At 39.3% G+C, this 17,706-nt stretch overlaps 1 pseudogene across 1 annotated transcript in view; it reads left to right on the forward strand.

Moving 5' to 3' along the window:
- Nucleotides 1-17,278, forward strand: part of LOC309800616 (arylacetamide deacetylase-like 4) — a 41,477-nt pseudogene extending 24,199 nt beyond the window's left edge. Inside the window, exons 4-5 of the transcript in view lie at nucleotides 2,265-2,643; nucleotides 17,245-17,278. The product of the transcript in view is annotated as an arylacetamide deacetylase-like 4 (transcript). The remainder of the gene's footprint in view (nucleotides 1-2,264; nucleotides 2,644-17,244) is intronic.
- Nucleotides 17,279-17,706: the final 428 nt, after the last annotated feature.

Raw genomic sequence — 17,706 nt, forward strand, 5'->3', positions numbered from 1 at the left:
TAAACTCTCACCCTTTAAGATAGTCACAGGATGGCCAATGCATTTAGTTCTTGCCTCTTTGGACCCTAAACTAATAAAAGGAGAGATACTCTAATATTGTAAAGGCCTGACTGTTTCTATTAAAAATAACCATATTTTGGTGGAGTGATCTATTCACAGTGTGCTCTTGGGAGACTAAGGCCTTTAGCATCACATCCTGAAACCTGTAGATTTTGTCTATTAGGAAAGACACCCCCAGAAATACTCTCTTCCATCTCACTGGAAATGCTCCTATCAGGTACTGCTAACTGATCCTTGTGCTCCCAAAATATAGGGAATAGACTCCTGGATTCATGTGACCCACTTAAAGAAAGTGCCGAACACTGGACCTGCACATCATCTTGTGACTTGAAAGTAGAGATTTCCCAGGATTAACCAGCTAACATCTGATAAGAGAGATTTCCCAAGATATTCAAACAGGCTTGTTGAAATTTTGTTGCCAAATCTTTAATGATGACATAACACTTCAGATGATCTCCAATGTCTATGATCTTGGTAACATATGGACTGTAGATAAAGTGTCCAAGAGTCTCCCTCCTACTTCTCCTATTACTCAAATATGACCTCAATAGATTTTTCTGTCTGTGCAGTTTCCCTTCTATGTGAGATGTTACATCCAGGAATGGTCCTTCCTGGCATTCAGGGACAAAAATTTACTGAAACCATAAAACCTGACTCTTGACCAGTGATGCTTTCAGAGGAGGATCTTGATCAACAGGGGGAAATGTAAAAAAATGAATAAACAGAAACCTCGATTAATTAGAGTCAGGAGAGCAGAGGGGGAGATGTCATGCCCTGCGAGGATAGAAGAACCCAACAGGAAGTAAGAAGACTTCTTTCCTGACAACAACTCAGCCATTGAAAAGCCATGGACTCTTTGTTTACTATAGCCCTTCCAACTTTCCTTTCCCCTTTATAAAAGAGTTCTTCCCTTGTTATGTGGAGACTTGAATGTGGCTCACCATGGTTGCAGACCCCAAGGTGCAATTCATTGCTGATCCTGAAAAAGACCATTTTTGCTGGAAAAATAAGTGGCAGTGTATTTATTTTAGGTCATCACCTTTGTCCATGGCCATAATTTATTCACCTATCAATGATTATTTATTGAGCACCTACAGTAGGTGCTAGACACTATGGATGCCAAAGTGAGTAAAATAGACATAGGTTCTTGTTGGAATTGTAATTTCCTTGGGGAGACAGAAAGTAAGCAGAAAAGCAATTAAATATAATTCAAAATTCTAAAGTGATTGGAAGGGAAGGAGTAGGAAGCCATGACTGAGAATAATAAAAAGGGATTGATATAGATGTCTTTGGGATCTAGAATCTAATGGCCCAGTAATGGCTTGGGTATGAGGACTTCAGGAACAGGAAGAGTCATAGAGAACTCTAGGGATTCTGAATGAAGCTACGGCAATGTAATTTCCTAAGATAGGAAAGAAATGGGACAGAAAAGGACATGTCAATAGGGAAGTTGGATATTTGAGTCCGAAGCTCTGGAGAGAGTTCAGAGCTGATGATATAAATGTCTGTGGGTGGTACTTACAGCCAAAGGGGTGGAGAGTGTTGAGGAAGAGAAGGAAGGGAGATCTAAGACTGACCCCAAAGCCCAATGTTTGAAAGGATGATTGAGGAGGAAGAAGAGGAGGAGGAAGAGGAAGGAAGGGAGGAGCCTATTTTTTGACACTCCATGGTTTACAAGACCAGCAAATAGGTCTTGGCTATAATCCTCTGACTCAGGCCAGAGATAAATGTCAGTGCTGTGTAGGTTATATTCATCATATGAAAATAACATGAGTTCCTCTCAGGAAAGTCATAAAGTGCAAAATGTGGACAAAAATAATTGAAAACAAATGGTTTAGGACAAATAGAAAATTCAGACTCCTTTACCTTTGGCTGAAGAAATGTACCTGCATAGGTGAGGGAAGGAGGAAATGGATTATTTCCTCCCTTCAATTATTCCATCTTAAAGCTGGGTGATGAGCACAAGGCATTCCAATTCTAGCTCACTGATGAGTCCTCCTCATGTTTCTCAAGAAGTTATGCTCATGATATATGATGCTGTGAGGATAGGGTAAATCACGAAAGTGCCTGGTACAGTGACTGGTTCATTGATGGTCAGTGGGGGTTTGAGTTTTCCCTCTTGCAGTGCAGAATAAAAATTGTTTTGGTGGTTGAGAGTATTAGGAGATTATTATGTTGATCATTGGTTTTTGATTCCTCCCCAGATACTGGAAAGTCCCTGAACACACGTTCCCAGCCATGTTTAATGATTGTCTGAATGTTTCCATCACCTTCCTGAAGACTCTGAAGTCCTATAGGGTGGATCCAACCCAGGTGGTCATTGGTGGAAACAGCATTGGAGGAGGCCTGGGGGCCACGGCTACAAGCCCATCTAGAAAGCAGAGAGATCCTCAACTTAGAACATTTGCCTCTTGTTGGTGATGATGACATCATCCATCAGCTGCCTGAGACCTGTCTTGTAAGCTGTGAGCATGATGTCCTTTGAGATGATGTCTTGCTTTATAAAAAGAGACTGGAGGAGCAAGGGGTACCAGTGGCCTGGCACCATACTGAAGTAGGCTTTCACAGAGCCATCAGCATTAAGTGGGTTTCCTTCCCTTGTGCTGAGAATATTATGAATATTGCTACCAGTTTCATAAAGAATCTATGAATGTTTCTGCCCTTCTCCAAAGCCAAGAATAGCAGCTCTCCATCTATGATGGCAGGTACTTTTCACCTGCTCTGGTTGGAAGATGGACAGACAGTTGCTGGTGGTGCATGATGAAGCCAGTGGGTCCCACCTCCTCTAAGCCTCTGGTTGACAATCTTAAAGGTAAAGGAGAGATTGTCACCATCACCTTGAGTTATGTCACCGCTTCTCAAATGGTGGTCCCTTGACCAGTGACACCAGCATTTCCTGTGAGCTTGTAAGAAATGCAAAATCTCAGCCCCCTGGCAGACGTACTGAATCAGAATCTGTAAGAATCTGTGTTTAAAACAGATCCCCAGGTTATTCAAGTGCTCATGAAGTTAGAGCAGCCTTACCCTAGGAGAAAGCAAATGGCTACATCCCTAGCAGTAGAATAGCTGAATCAGAGAGTATGAATGTATTCAGATCACTAGCAGATACTTCCAAAAAGTTTTCTAAAGTAGTTGTGCCAATTTACCAGCAGTGTATGAAAGTTTGGGATGCTCAACATTGTTCCCAAGACTTGGTTTTGTACATTTTTTTCCTTCTGATAGGTGTGTAAGCAGCATCACATTGTGTTTTAACTTTGCATTCCGTGATGGCTAGTGAAATAGCACCTAGCCATATGTTTATTGGCTATTTGGATATTCTCTTTTGTGAGGGGCTTATCATATGTTTTGCTCATTTTTTTCTGTTAGATTTTTCATCTTTTGTCTTCATTGGTTCTCTTTACAGGCATACCTTGTTTTATCGTGCTTCAGTTTACTGCACTTTGCAGACATTGCATTTTTTACAGACTGAAGGTTTGTGGCAACTCTGCATCAAGCAATTCTATTAGTGCCATTTTTTTCCAACACTACTTGCTCACTTTGTGTCTCTGTGTCACATTTTGGTAATTCTCACGATATTTTAAACCATCCACCAGAAAAAAAGATTATGACTTGCAGTAGGCTCAGATGATGGTTAGTGGTTTTTTTTTTAAGCAATAAAGTATTTTTAAAATTAAGGTATGTACTTTTTTTTAGACATAATGCTATTGTACACTTAATAGACTACAGTATAGTGTGAACATAACTTTTTTTTTAACATAACTTTTATATTCACCGGGAGACTAAAAATTTGTGACTCGCTTTATTGCAAAATTCACTTTATTGCAGTCGTCTGGAACCGAACCCAAAATATCTCCAAGGTATGCCTGTAAAGAGTCCCAATAATGCAAAAAAAACTTGTGAAAATTAATAAAGGGAACCTCGTTTAAATGGAGGCAGGATGCCCCAAAGGGGGAGCTCTCATGTATGTATCACTCATTGCAGCTTCAGACTCCAGCAGGAAGAAAAGATTTCCTTCCGATCCATCAACAACTATCTGCACATTTCATGTAGCCAATGAAGAACCACCACAACCCTCCCCAATTTCCTCCTTTCCTCTTTAAAAGTTAAGCCCCTTTCCGCTGTTCTTTGACTTGCCTATAGTTTGCCACAGTTTGCGTCTTCCAAGTTGCAATTCTCTCCTATTCCTGAATAAACTCATTTTGCTGGTAAAATAACTGGCTCTTTTGTTTTTTTAGAGGTTAACATTCTGAATGTGATTCAGTTGTTGAAAATATGTGTTGCAATTATATCTTCCACTCTATGGGTTGCTATTTTCCTCTCTTAAGGGTGTCTTTTGATGAACAGAAGTCCTCAATCTTAATATAGTTCGATTTATCATTTCTCCCTCATTTTTCATTAGAGCTTTCAGTGTCCTCTAGGAAATCTTTGCCTACTCCAAGGTGATCAAGATGCTCTCCACATTTTCACCTAAAAGTATCACTGTTTTGTCTGTTACATTTTTGATCTGCAATCCATCTGAAATTTATTTTTTGTGTATAGTATATTATTAAGAAGCTCATGCTTTATTTACAGCACTATAGTACCAACTTTGTTATAAACCAGGTGGCCATCTGTATATGGATAAATTTCTGGACTCCCTATTCTGTTACACTGGTCTATCCTCGTGCCTATCCACATGTGTGTCTATCCATGTCCTTTTAATTACAGTAGCTTTCTAATAATCTTGATATCTCAAAGTGTAAGTCTTCTGCTTTGCATTTCCATGTACATTTTAAAACCAACTTGTCAATTTCTGCAAAAAAAATACAGCTGGGACTTTGATTGGGAATGAATAGAATCAAAAGATCAATTTGGAGAAAACTGACATTTTTCAGGATTGAATCTTCTAATCCATGAAAATGGTATCCTCCACATAGTTTAGTGTTTTTATTTTTATTTATTTATTATTTTTAAAATTTATACAGCAGGTTCTTATTAGTTATCAATTTTATACATATTAGTGTATATATGTCAATCCCAATCCCCCAGTTCATCCCACCACCACCACCCCTCCCCCGCTCCTGCTTCCGCCCTTGGTGTCCATATGCTTGTTCTCTACATCTGTGTCTCTATTTCTGCCTTGCAAGCTGGTTCATCTGTACCATTTTTCTAGATTCCACATATATACGTTAATATACAATATTTGTTTTTCTCGTTCTGAGTTACTTCACTCTGCATGGCAGTCTCTAGGTCCATCCACGTCTCTACAAATGACTCAGTTTAGTTCTTTTTTATGGCTGAGTAATATTCCATTGTATGTATGTACCACATCTTCTTTATCCATTCATCTGTTGATGGGCATTTAGGTTGCCTCCATGGCCTGGCTATTGTAAATAGTGCTGCAATGAATATTGGGGTACCTCTGTCTTTTTGAATTATGGTTTTCTCTGGGTATATGCCCAGTAGTGGGATTGCAGAGTCATATGGTAATTCTGTTTTTAGTTTTTTAAGGAACCTCCATACTGTTCTCTATAGTGGTTGTATCAATTTACATTCCCACCAACAGTGCAAGAGGGTTCCCTTTTCTCCACACTCTATCCAGCATTTGTTGTTTGTAGATTTTTTGATGATGGCCATTCTGACTGTTGTGAGGTGATCCCTCATTGTAGTTTTGATTTGCATTTCTCTAATGATTAGTGATACGGAGCATTCTTTCATGTGTTTGTTGTCAATCTGTATATCTTCTTTGGAGAAATATCTTTTTAGGGCTTTTGCCCATTTTTGGATTGGGTTGTTTGTTTTTCTGATATTGAGCTGGATGAGCTGCTTGGATATTTTGGAGATTAATCCTTTGTCTGTTGCTTCATTTGAAAATATTTTCTCCCATTCTGAGGGTTGTCTTTTCATCTTGTTTATAGTTTCCTTTGTTGTGCAAAAGGTTTAAGTTTCATTAGGTCCCATTTGTTTATTTTTGTTTTTATTTCCATTATTCTAGGAGGTGGGTCAAATAGATCTTGCTGTGATTTATGTCAAAGAGTGTTCTTCCTATGTTTTCCTCTAAGAGTTTTATAGTGTTAGGTCTTACATTTAGGTCTTTAATCCATTTTGAGTTTATTTTTGTGTATGGTGTTAGGGAGTGTTCTAATTTCATTCTTTTACATGTAGCTGTCGAGTTTTCACAGCACCACTTATTGAAGAGGCTGTCTTTTCCCAATTGTATATTCTTGCCTCCTTTGTCATAGATGAGGTGACCATAAATATGTGGGTTTATCTCTGGATTTCAATCCTGTTCCATTGATCTATATTTCTGATTTTGTGTCAGTATCATACTGTTTTGATGATTGTAGCTTTGTAGTATAGTCTCAAGTCAGGGAGCCTGATTCCTCCAACTCCATTTTTTCCCCTCAAGATTATTTTGGCTATTCGAGTCTTTTGTGCTTCCATACAGATTTTAAGATTTTTTTGTTCTAGTTCTGTAAAAAATGTCATTGGTAAGTTGATAGGGATTGCATTGAATTTGTAGATTTCTTTGGGTAGTATAGTCATTTTCATAATATTGGTTCTTCAACATGGTATTTCTCTCCCACCTGTTTGTGTCATCTTTGATTTCTTTCATCCGTGTCTGATAGTTTTCTGGGTACGAGTTTTTACCTCCTTAGTTATGTTTATTCCTAGGTATTGTATTCTTTTTGTTTCAGTGGTGAATGGGATTGTTTCCTTAATTTCTCCTTCTGGTCTTTTGTTTTTTAGTGTATAGGAATGCCAGAGATTCTGTGCATTAATTTTATATCCTACAAGTTTACCAAATTCATTGATTAACTCCAGTAGTTTTCTGGTGGCATGTTTAGGATTATCTATGTATAGTGTCATGTCATCTGCAAACAGTGATAGTTTTACTTCTTCTTTTCCAGTTTTTTTTCCTTTTATTTCTTTTACTTCTCTGATGGCCATGGCTAGGACTTCCAAAACTATGTTGAATAAGAGTGGCAAGAGTATACATCCTTGTCTTGTTCCTGATCTTAGAGGAAATGTTTTCAATTTTTCACCATTGAGAATGATGTTTGCTGTGGGTTTGTCATATATGGCCTTTATTATGTTGAGGTAGGTTTCCTCTGTGCCCACATTCTGGAAAGTTTTTATCATAAATGAGTGTTGAATTTTGTCACAAGCTTTTTCTGCATCTATTGAGATGATCATATGGTTTTTATTCTTCAGTTTGTTAATATGGTGTATCATATTGATTGATTGGCGTATATTGAAGAATCCTTGCATCCCTGGGATAAATCCCACTTGGTCATAGTGTATGATCCTTTTAATGTGTTGTTGGATTCTGTTTGCTAGTGTTTCATTGAGGATTTTTGCATCTCTATTCATCAGTGATATTGGTCTGTAATTTTCTTTTTTTGTAGTATCTCTGTCTGGTTTGGTATCAGGGTGATGGTGGCCTCATAGAAGGAGTTTGGGAGTGTTCCTTCTTCTGCAATATTTTGGAAGACTTTGAGAAGGATGGGTGTTAGCTCTACTCTAAATGTTTGATAGAATTCACCTGTGAAGCCATCTGGTCCTGGACTTCTGTTTGTTGGAAGATTTTAAATCACAGTTTCAATTTCATTACTTGTGATTTGTCTGTTCATATTTTCTATTTCTTCCTGGTTCAGTCTTGGAACATTATACGTTTCTAAGAATGTGTCCATTCCTTCCAGGTTGTCCATTTTATTGGCATAGAGTTGCTTGTAGTAGTCTCTTATGATGCTTTGTATTTCTGCAGAGTCCGTTGTAACTTCATCATTTTTAATTTTATTGATTTGAGTCCTCTCCCTCTTTTTCTTGTTGAGTCTGGCTAATGGTGTATCAATTTTGTTTATCCTCTCAAAGAACCAGCTTTTAGTTTTATTGATCTTTGTTATTGTTTTCTTTGTTTCTATTTCATTTACTTCTGTTCTGATCTTTATGATTTCTTTCCTTCTACTAACTTTGGGTTTTGTTTGTTCTTCTTTCTCTAGTTCCTTTAGGTGTAAGATTAGATTTTTATTTGAGACTTTTCTTGTTTTTGAGGTAAGATTGTATTGCTATAAACTTCCCTCTTAGAACTGACTTTGCTGCATCCCATAGGTTTTGGATTGCCGTGTTTTCGTTGTCATTTGTCTCTAGGTATTTTTTGATTTCCTATTTGATTTCTTCAGTGATCTCTTGGTTATTTAGTAACGTGTTGTTTAGCCTCCATGTGTTTGTGTTTTTTTTTTTTTTTACTTTTTTTCCCTGTAATTGATTTCTAATCTCATAGCATTGTGGTTGGAAAAGATGCTTGATATGATTTCAATTTCATTAAATGTACCGAAGCTTGATTTGTGACCTAAGATGTGATCTATCCTGGAGAATGTTACATCTGCACTTGAGAAGAAAGTGTAATCTAGTGTTTCTGAATGGAATGGCCTATAAACATCAATTAAATCTATCTCGTGTATTGTGTCATTTAAAGCTTTTGTTTCCTTATTAATTTTCTGTCTGTATGATCTGTCCATTGGTGTAAGTGAGGCGTTAAATTCCCCCACTATTATTGTGTTACTGTCAATTTCCTCTTTTGTAGCTGTTAGCATTTGCATTATATGTTGAGGTGCTCCTGTGTTGGGTGCATATATATTTATAATTGTTATATCTTCTTCTTGGATTGATCCCTTGATCATTATGCAGTGTCCTTCCTTGTGTCTTGTAACGTTCTTTATTTTAAAGTCTATTTTATCTCATATGAGTATTGCTACCCCTGCTTTTTTTTTTTTTGCAGTATGTGGGCCTCTCATTTTTGTGGCCTTTCCCGTTGCGGAGCACAGGCACTGGGCGCGCAGGCTCAGCAGCCATGGCTCACGGGCCCAGCTGCTCCACGGCATGTGGGATCTTCCCAGACCGGGGCACGAACCCGTGTCCCCTGCATCGGCAGGTGGAATCTCAACCACTGCGCCACCAGGGAAGCCCCCCCTGCTTTCTTTTGATTACCATTTGCATAGAATATCTTTTTCCATCCCCTCACTTTCAGTCTGTATGTGTCCCTAGGTCTGAAGTGGGTCTCTTGTAGACAGCATATATATGGGTCTTGTTTTTGTATCCATTCAGCGAGCCTGTGTCTTTTGGTTGAAGCATTTAATCCATCTACATTTAAGGTAATTATCTCTATGTATGTTCCTATTACCATTTTCTTAATTGTTTTGGGTTTGTTTTTGTAGGTCCTTTTCTTCTCTTGTGTTTCCCACTTAGAGAAGTTCCTTTAGCATTTGTTGTAAAGCTGGTTTGGTGGTGCTGAATTCTTTTAGCTTTTTCTTGTCTGTACAGCTTTTGATTTCTCCATTGAATCTGAATGAGATCCTTGCTGGGTAGAATAATCTGGGTTGTAAGTTCTTCCCTTTCAGCACTTTAAGTATATCATGCCACTCCCTTCTGGATTGTAGAGTTTCTGTTGAGAAATCAGCTGTTAACCTTATGGGAGTTCCTTTGTATATTATTTGTCATTTTTCCTTTGTTGCTTTTAATAATTTTTCTTTGTCTTTAATTTTTGTCAGTTTGATTACTATGTGTCTCAGCATGTTTCTCCTTGGGTTTATCCTACCTGGGACTCTCTGTGCTTCCTGGACTTGGGTGGCTATTTCCTTTCCCATGTTAGGGAAGTGTTGGACTATAATCTCTTGAAATATTTTCTCGGGTCCTTTCTCTCTCTCTTCTCCTTCTGGACCCCTATAGTGTGAATGTTGGTGTATTTTATGTTGTCCCAGAGGCCTCTTAGACTGTCTTCATTTCTTTTCAGTCTTTTTTCTTTATTCTATTCCAGGGCAGTGAATTCTAACATTCTGTCTTCCAGGTCACTTATCCGTTCTTCTGCCTCAGTTATTCTGCTATTGATTCCTTCTAGTGTATTTTTTTACTTCAGTTATTGTATTGTTCATCTCTGTTTGTTCTTTAATTCTTCTAAGTGTTGGTTCTTTAATTCTTCTAGGTCTTTGTTAAACATTTCTTGTGTCTTCTTTTTTTTTTTTTTTGCTTTTTTTAAAATTTTTTTTTATTTTTTTTTATTTTTTGCCTTATAACAAATTTAATCTTGTGTCTTCTTGATCTTTGCCTCCATTCTTTTTCCGAGGTCCTGGGTCATCTTCACTATCATTATTCTTAATTCTTTTCTAAAGTGTTGCCTATCTCCACTTCATTTAGTTGTTTTTCTGGGGTTTTATCTTGTTTCTTCATCTGGTACATAGTCCTCTGCCTTTTCATTTTGTCTATCTTTCTAAGAATGTGGTTTTCTTTCCACAGGCTGCAGGATTGTAGTTCTTCTTGCTTCTGCTGTCTGCTCTCTGGTGGATGAGGTTATCTAAGAGGCTTGTGCAAGTTTCCTGATGGGAGGGACTGGTGGTGGGTAGAGCTGGGTGATGCGCTGGTGGGTAGAGCTCAGTAAAACTTTAATCAGCTTGTCTGCTGATGGGTGGGCTGAGTTCCCTCCCTGTTGGTTGTTTGGCCTGAGGCGACCCAGCACTAGAAGCTACTTCTCTTTGGTGGGGTTAATGGCAGACTCCTGGAGGGCTCATGCCAAGGTATACTTCCCAAAACTTTTGCTGCCAGTGCCCTTGTCCTCATGGTGAATGACAGCCACCACCTGCCTCTGTAGGAGACCCTCCAACAGTAGCAGAGAGGTCTGGTTCAATCTTCTCTGGGGTCACTGCCCCTTCCCCCTGGGTCCTGATGAACACACTACTTTGTGTGTGCCCTTCAAGAATCGAGTCTCTCTTTCCCCCAGTCCTGTCAAAGTCCTGCAATCAAATCCCACTAGCCTTCAAAGTCTGATTCTGGGAATTTCTCCTCTCATTGCTGGACCCCCAGGTTGGGAAGCCTGACATGGGGTTCAGAACTTTCACTCCAATGGGTGGACTTCTGTTTTATAATTGTTCTCCAGTTTGTGAGTCACCCACCCAGTGGTTATGGGATTTGATTTTATTGTGACTGCACCCCTCCTACCATCTCATTGTAGGTTCTCCTTTGTCTTTGGATGTGGGGTATCTTTTTTGGTGAATTCCAGTGTGTTCCTGTCAATGATTGTTCAACAGTTAGTTGTGATTCTGATGTTCTTTCAAGAGGGAGTGAGTGAATGTCCTACTCTGCCATCTTGAACCAATCTCCTCTTTTATTTTATTTTATTTTTTTACTTAAAATTTTTTATTTTTATTTAAAATTTTTATTTTATATTGGGGTGTAATTGATTAACAGTGTTGTGTTAGTTACAGGTGTACAGCAAAGTGATTAATTATGCATATATATGTATCTATTCTTTTTCAAATTCTTTTCCCGTTTAGGTTATTACAGAATATTGAGCAGAGTTCCCTGTGCTATACAGTAGGTCCTTGTTGGTTATCTGTCTATATATAAACAAGACTGTTTTAAGTTGTTGGTCCATTAATTTCAAATGTATTTCCAATATCCTACGTTTGTACTCTCCTCTTCTCACAATTGCTTGCTTTGATATCATATTTGTGTGTGGATGATTTACTACCCTTACTGTATGTTTGCCTTTACTGGTGAGCTTTTCCATTAGTAGTTTTCTTTTCTTTCTTTGTTTCTTTTTTTTTTTCTTGGCCTCATTTGGTCTTTGTTGCTGGGTGCAGGCTCTTTTCTCTAGTTGTGCTGAGAGGGGGCTACTCTTCGTTGTGCTGCATGAGCTTTTCATTTCGGTGGCTTCTCTAGTTGTGGAGCATGGGCTCCAGGCCTGTGGGCTTCAGTAGTTGCAGCACACAGGCTCAGTAGTTGTGGTGCATGGGCTTAGTTGCTCCAAAGCTTGTGGGATCTTCCCAGATCAGGGATCAAACCCATGTCCCCTGAATTGGCAGGCAGATTCTTAACCACTGTGCCACCAGGGAAGTCCCATAATTTTCTTGTTTCTAGTCATGGCCTTTTCTCTTTTTTTGCCTGGAGAAGTTCCTTTAGTATTTGTTGCAAAGCTGGTCTGGTGGTGCTGAATTCTCTTACCTGTTTCTTCTCTGTAAAACTTTTGATTTACAAGAGAGCCTTGCTGGGTAGGGTATTCTTGGTTGTAGGTTCTTCCCTTTCATCACTTTAAATATATCTTGCCACTCCCTTCTGACCTGCAGAGTTTCTGCTGAGAAATCTGCTGATAACTTTATGGGAGTTCCTTTGTTTGTTATTTGTTGCTTTTCTCTTGTTGCTTTTAATAATTTTTCTTTGTCTTTATTTTTTGTCAGTTTGATTGCTATGTATCTCAGCATGTTTCTCCTTGGGTTTATCCTGCCTGGGGCTCTCTGTGCTTCCTGGACTTGGTGACTGTTTCATTTCCCATGTTTTCAGTAAGAAAGGGCAGTTTGGATACAGCCGTGTGTAGAGGGAAGACCACGTGCAGAGACATAGGGTGAAGATGGCCATTTACAAACCAAGGAGAGAGGCCTGGGACACATCCTTCCCTCACAGCCCTCAGAGGGAACCAACCCTGCCAACACCTTGATGTTGGACTTCCTGCCTCCAGACTGTGAGAGGATGAATTGTTGATTAAGCCCCCCAGTCCATGGTACTTTGCTATGGCAGGCCCAGCAAACCGATACAGGCAACTTTCACCATAAATGTGTAATTCTGTGCCAAATAACACTGCAACAAGATACATAAAGGAAAATACTGCTAGAAGTTACTTAATGAATGCACAGAAGTACTGAGTAACACTGCAAGGATACATACCAGGGATACTTGACCTAGGGCCACGGACTTCTAGGCAGTTCATGGTTGGGCTTCAAGGAGTCTGAATGTCATGATCAATCTAGCATTTACTTCTTGTGTCAGATGCTGGCACCCAGCACCCTCCCTACCCTTCTAAGCTCTTTCTTCTGTCCAGGGGCTAGATGCAGGGGAATGGCATTTCCCAGACTCTCCAGCCAGCAGTGCTCCAGTTTGCCCAAGAGAAACCTTCCTGTAAGATTTGGAAGGCAGCTAGAAGCCGAAGTCATTTTTCTCAACAGAAGCTGAGTGCAGGCACGTGAGCATCAGCAGGTAGAAGACTTGAAGTTTTGCGTGTGGCTCCAGGTGCCCTCCAGAGGGTCACCCACTTCTGCATTGCAGAAATCAGCAGCAGTGGTTTCCTATGACACCTGCACTTCCTGTTTACAGAAAGCCTGCCCCTCCCTCTGACCTTTGCTCTTTTCACGCACCCAAAAGTTTCCCAAATTTCCAATTCCCTATATTAAATCTCTTCCTGCTTGGGGGAAGAAAGGCCGTGGCCGAAAAATCCTGTGAATTCACCAAACTCCATTATATATTCATCTTAGATACGTGGAAGATTTGCATTTCCTAGGGTCACATGCATTTAGGTGAAGCCATGTGAATGTGTTCTGGCCATTGGAATGTATTTCCAGGCCTGACCCTTAAATTCTCCTACATGAGCATTCTCTTCCCTCAGCCTCCTGGTGAGGTACAGAGCAGGCAGTGGAGGGTAGAGCAGGGTGAGGGCCTAGGGGATGACAGACAAATAGATGGAAGGAATGTGGATCCTACAATCACCACGTGGTATGGTTGTTCACGAGGCACCCAAGTGTCTAGGCTGTGAGAAGGAAATAAGTCTTTATTCTATCAAGATCTGAGATATGAGGATCATTTGTTAGAGTAGCTAGTATTACCTACCCTAATTAATATATCTAGGACATACAAAATGGTTCTGTATTGATTCTTATCTATCCCCTCATTCTCTTTGTACTTTTGTATGATTTCCAGGCAAATAGAGGAGAAAATACTGAAACTACACTGCCATGTTCATGCCATAAGTTCTGTGTCTGTATTATTTTTTTGTCATACAAATGTTTTAATGTTTATAAACCTCAATGATGACAGACTTTCCAATCCCTCTCATAAGAATCAATGTATTTGTATTTTGCATTTCTTGCGTGAAATTCTGGTACTTACGTTTTGACAGGGAAGTTCTCCATTTTCAAAATCATTGCCACACAGTTTCATGTACTGTAAGAGAATTTTTCTAAGAATTGTAAGAGAATAGATGACAAATTTCACTGAATAAAAATTATGAACATCAGTGCAGAAAAATAACATAAAGTTAAAAGGCAAACAACCAGAAAAAAATGTTTGCAAGCACAAAACAAACATTTTACTATATAAAGAGCATGTATAAGTCAATGCAAAAAGACAAACATATATCAACAGGAAAATAGATAAAGGGTATGAACACACAAAATTGATTCATATGAATCCACAAGAGAAGAAAGTCAACCAATAAAATATGAAACAATGGTCTACTTCATTAGATTCAAAGAAATGCAAACTAAAACAACACTGAGAGATAATTTTAAAAAGACATCAAAGCTGGCCAAATTCAAACACAATGGTAATATCCAGTGTTGGTGAGAGAACTGGAAAAAAAATCATTCTGGGATCTAGTTTGGGTAGGAGTGTAAATTGATACAACTTCTCTGAAGGGTAACATGTTCATATGCATCAAAAGCCTGAAAATATTTTTATGTTTGACCCATCAGTTCCACATTTAGAGAGTTATCCCAGAGAAATAATTGAGAGTTATGAAAAGATTTAGGAAAAAACAGAAAATGTAGATGTCTAACAATAGGGGATTGGTGAACTAAATTACAGCACAAGAAATGGTGGAATAATGAAATATTCTATAATCACTGAAAATTATGTTATATAATTACTTTTATTGGCATGGAAAATTATTGAGTGAAAAGAACATTTTCCAGGCAGAAATAGAGACACAGATGTAGAGAACAAACGTATGGACACCAAGGGGGGAAAGTGGCCGGCGGGGTGGTGGTGGTGTGATGAATTGGGTGACTGGGATTGATGTATACACTGATGTGTATAAAATTGATGACTAATAAGAACCTGCTGTTCTAAAAAAATAAATAAAATAAAATTCAAAAAAAAAAAAAAGAACAGGTTCCAAAGAACATATCCCATCTGCTCCCATTTAAACACACACACACACACACACACACACACACAGCCTGGGGATCCAGGTTTTGTGGGGTTTATACAATTTTGAGAGTTTTCTTCAAGAAAAGGAATGCAAAATTATGAATACAATTCAGGTTTAAAAGTGAGTACATATTTAGAATAAGAAAAGAAAGCACAGAAAACTACAAATTAAAAAAATTTTTTATTTTATTTTATTTTTTTTACTGAGCTCATTAGTTTAATGTGAACAAGACAGAATATTTAGCTTGCAGAAAAAATTTCAAATGCAAAAAGTTAATGTATTCCAAACCCAAAGAATCTTAAACTCCTGTTTTGATCAGGAGGTCAGTTTCTCTGAATGTGGTTCTTCAGACAGAATAAAGATGATACTACTTAATATTCATGTAACAGTAAACACTCTTTTAACTAATTATGTATCCAATACCTCAGAGAAAAGATAATACAAGAAAATCAGCTGAAGTACAGGAAGGTTTTTTTTTTGTTTGTTTTTAACATCTTTATTGGAGTATAATTACATTACAATGGTTTGTTAGTTTCTGCTGTATAACAAAGTGAATCATCTGTACATATACATATATCCCCATATCCCCTCCCTCTTGCGTCTCCCTCCCACCCTCCCTACCCTACCCCTCTAGGTGGTCACAAAGCACAGAGCTGATCTCCCCGTGCTGTGTGGCTGCTTCCCACTAGCTATCTATTTCACACTTTGTAGTGTATATATGTCCATGCCATTCTCTCACTTCATCCCAGCTTACCCTTCCCTCTCCCGTGTCCTCAAGTCCATTCTCTATGTCTGCGTCTTTATTCTGTCCTGCCCCTAGGTTCTTCAGAAACTTTTTTTTTTTTTTTAGATTCCATATATATGTGTTAGCATACGGTATCTGTTTTTCTCTTTCTGACTTACTTCACTCTGTATGACAGACTCTATGTCCATCCACCTCACTACAAATAACTCAGTTTTCTTTCTTTTTATGGCTGAGTAATATTTCCTTGTATATATGTGCCACACCTTCTTTATCCATTCATCTGTCGATGGACACTTAGGTTGCTTCCATGTCCTGGCGATTGAAAATAGTGCTGCAACGAACATTGTGGTACATGTCTCTTTTTGAATTATGGGAAAACTACACATTTTTAAAAGCTGAAAATACCACCAACATCACAAAAATCCAGAAAGTATTATTTAAATGCCTGACACAGCTCTATCCTACAGGCAAGGGACTCCGTTGCTAGTGTGGAAAAAAGTCAGTATGGTGATACACCAAAATGAATGCGTATTACTTGCAGACTTAAAAAAAAAAGGATGTTTTAAAAAAATCAGTAAGTCTGAATAGCTGATAGACTCTTCTTTACCTTTGTCATAAAATAATAAATCTTAGGCCTGACACAGATTTTTAACCTGGCTGCCGGTTATGCAGTGAGCTGGGAGTTCCTGCTGAGTCTGTTCCTGTTCAGCCAAGTTTCCGCAGGGGCTGGATGGGAGACTGGTTGAGGTGTAGGTAAGATCTGCTGAGTGTTTTCTTTATTCATTGAAATTTTGGCAGTGCTCAAAATAAGGGCCTGAGAAGAGTCTTGCTTGGTTATGAGGCTCCCCTACAACTTAGGTTTATGAGTATCGTGACCTTGGGGAAGCTACTTCGCCTCACAGAGGCTGAGTTTCCTTATCCATAAAATGGGGACAAGAAGAGAGTCTACCTAAATAAAGGGTTGATGGGAGAGCTAAATGTATTAACACATGCAGAGGGTTTGGCTCAGCACCGGACACAGAGTTGGAACCCCAGCTTTGTTTTATAAGTGAAGAAGCTGCCAGCAGAGAGAGGGTGAGTAAATTGCCCAGTCTTATCGTGCTAGGTCAGAAGCAGAGGTGGAAGAGTGCCTGGGTGTCTGCCAGTCTGGGTTCCTTCACTGCTCACCTCAGATGGCGGTGGATGCAGGGTTCAGGTGTCAGGATCAGTGGCTTTCCTGGGAGTGAGTTCAGTGTCTTGCAGTGAAAGGATAAAAGCGCAAGGAAATAAACAAGAGTTACGCAGAATGAAAGTAAATTTAGACTTTGACGTTGCAGAAGTCCTTCCCAGCTTTCATACTGCCACTGCATCAATACGAGCCAGGAGAGGCTAGTAGCCATGACCAATAATCCTGTATCTCAGTTGTTTAACACCACCAACCTGCATACCCCATCAGGCAACACCTGACAGGTGGTCCTGCTGGGTCCCCTTTCTGGCATCTCACCTCCAGGACTGACACAGAGATCCAGGCTCTGCCACTGTGAAGCTTAGCCATCAGGAGTCCCTCCTTTCTGGAGAGAGCGAGCATGAGGGATCACATGAACCTTCTAATACCAGGCTTGGAAGTGGCGGCAGCATGGTGACTCACAGTCCCTGGCCAGAACACATCACGTGGTCACTCCAGAAGCAGCAGGGGCTAGATTAAGTGTTAGCACCTGTGTGCTTTTCCCTCCACAAGGGGAGTGAAGGGGTTTGGAGAACACATAGAAACGTCTTGGCCTTGCTCCCTGACACCTGTTAAGTGTTCCCACACCCAGACTCAGGCTAGATGCTTACAGACACGGTGCCTTTGATGCAGCCAACAACCCCATGGGGATAATATTATTATCCACCCCATTTTACAGATTTGGAACTGGGGGATTAGAGACTATAACTTGCTCATGATCAGAATGCTGGCATTCGGCAGGGTTCA

The sequence above is a fragment of the Mesoplodon mirus genome (assembly GCF_964341445.2).
Source record: "Mesoplodon mirus genome assembly, chromosome: 3".
In the NCBI taxonomy this organism is placed as follows: domain Eukaryota; kingdom Metazoa; phylum Chordata; class Mammalia; order Artiodactyla; family Ziphiidae; genus Mesoplodon; species Mesoplodon mirus.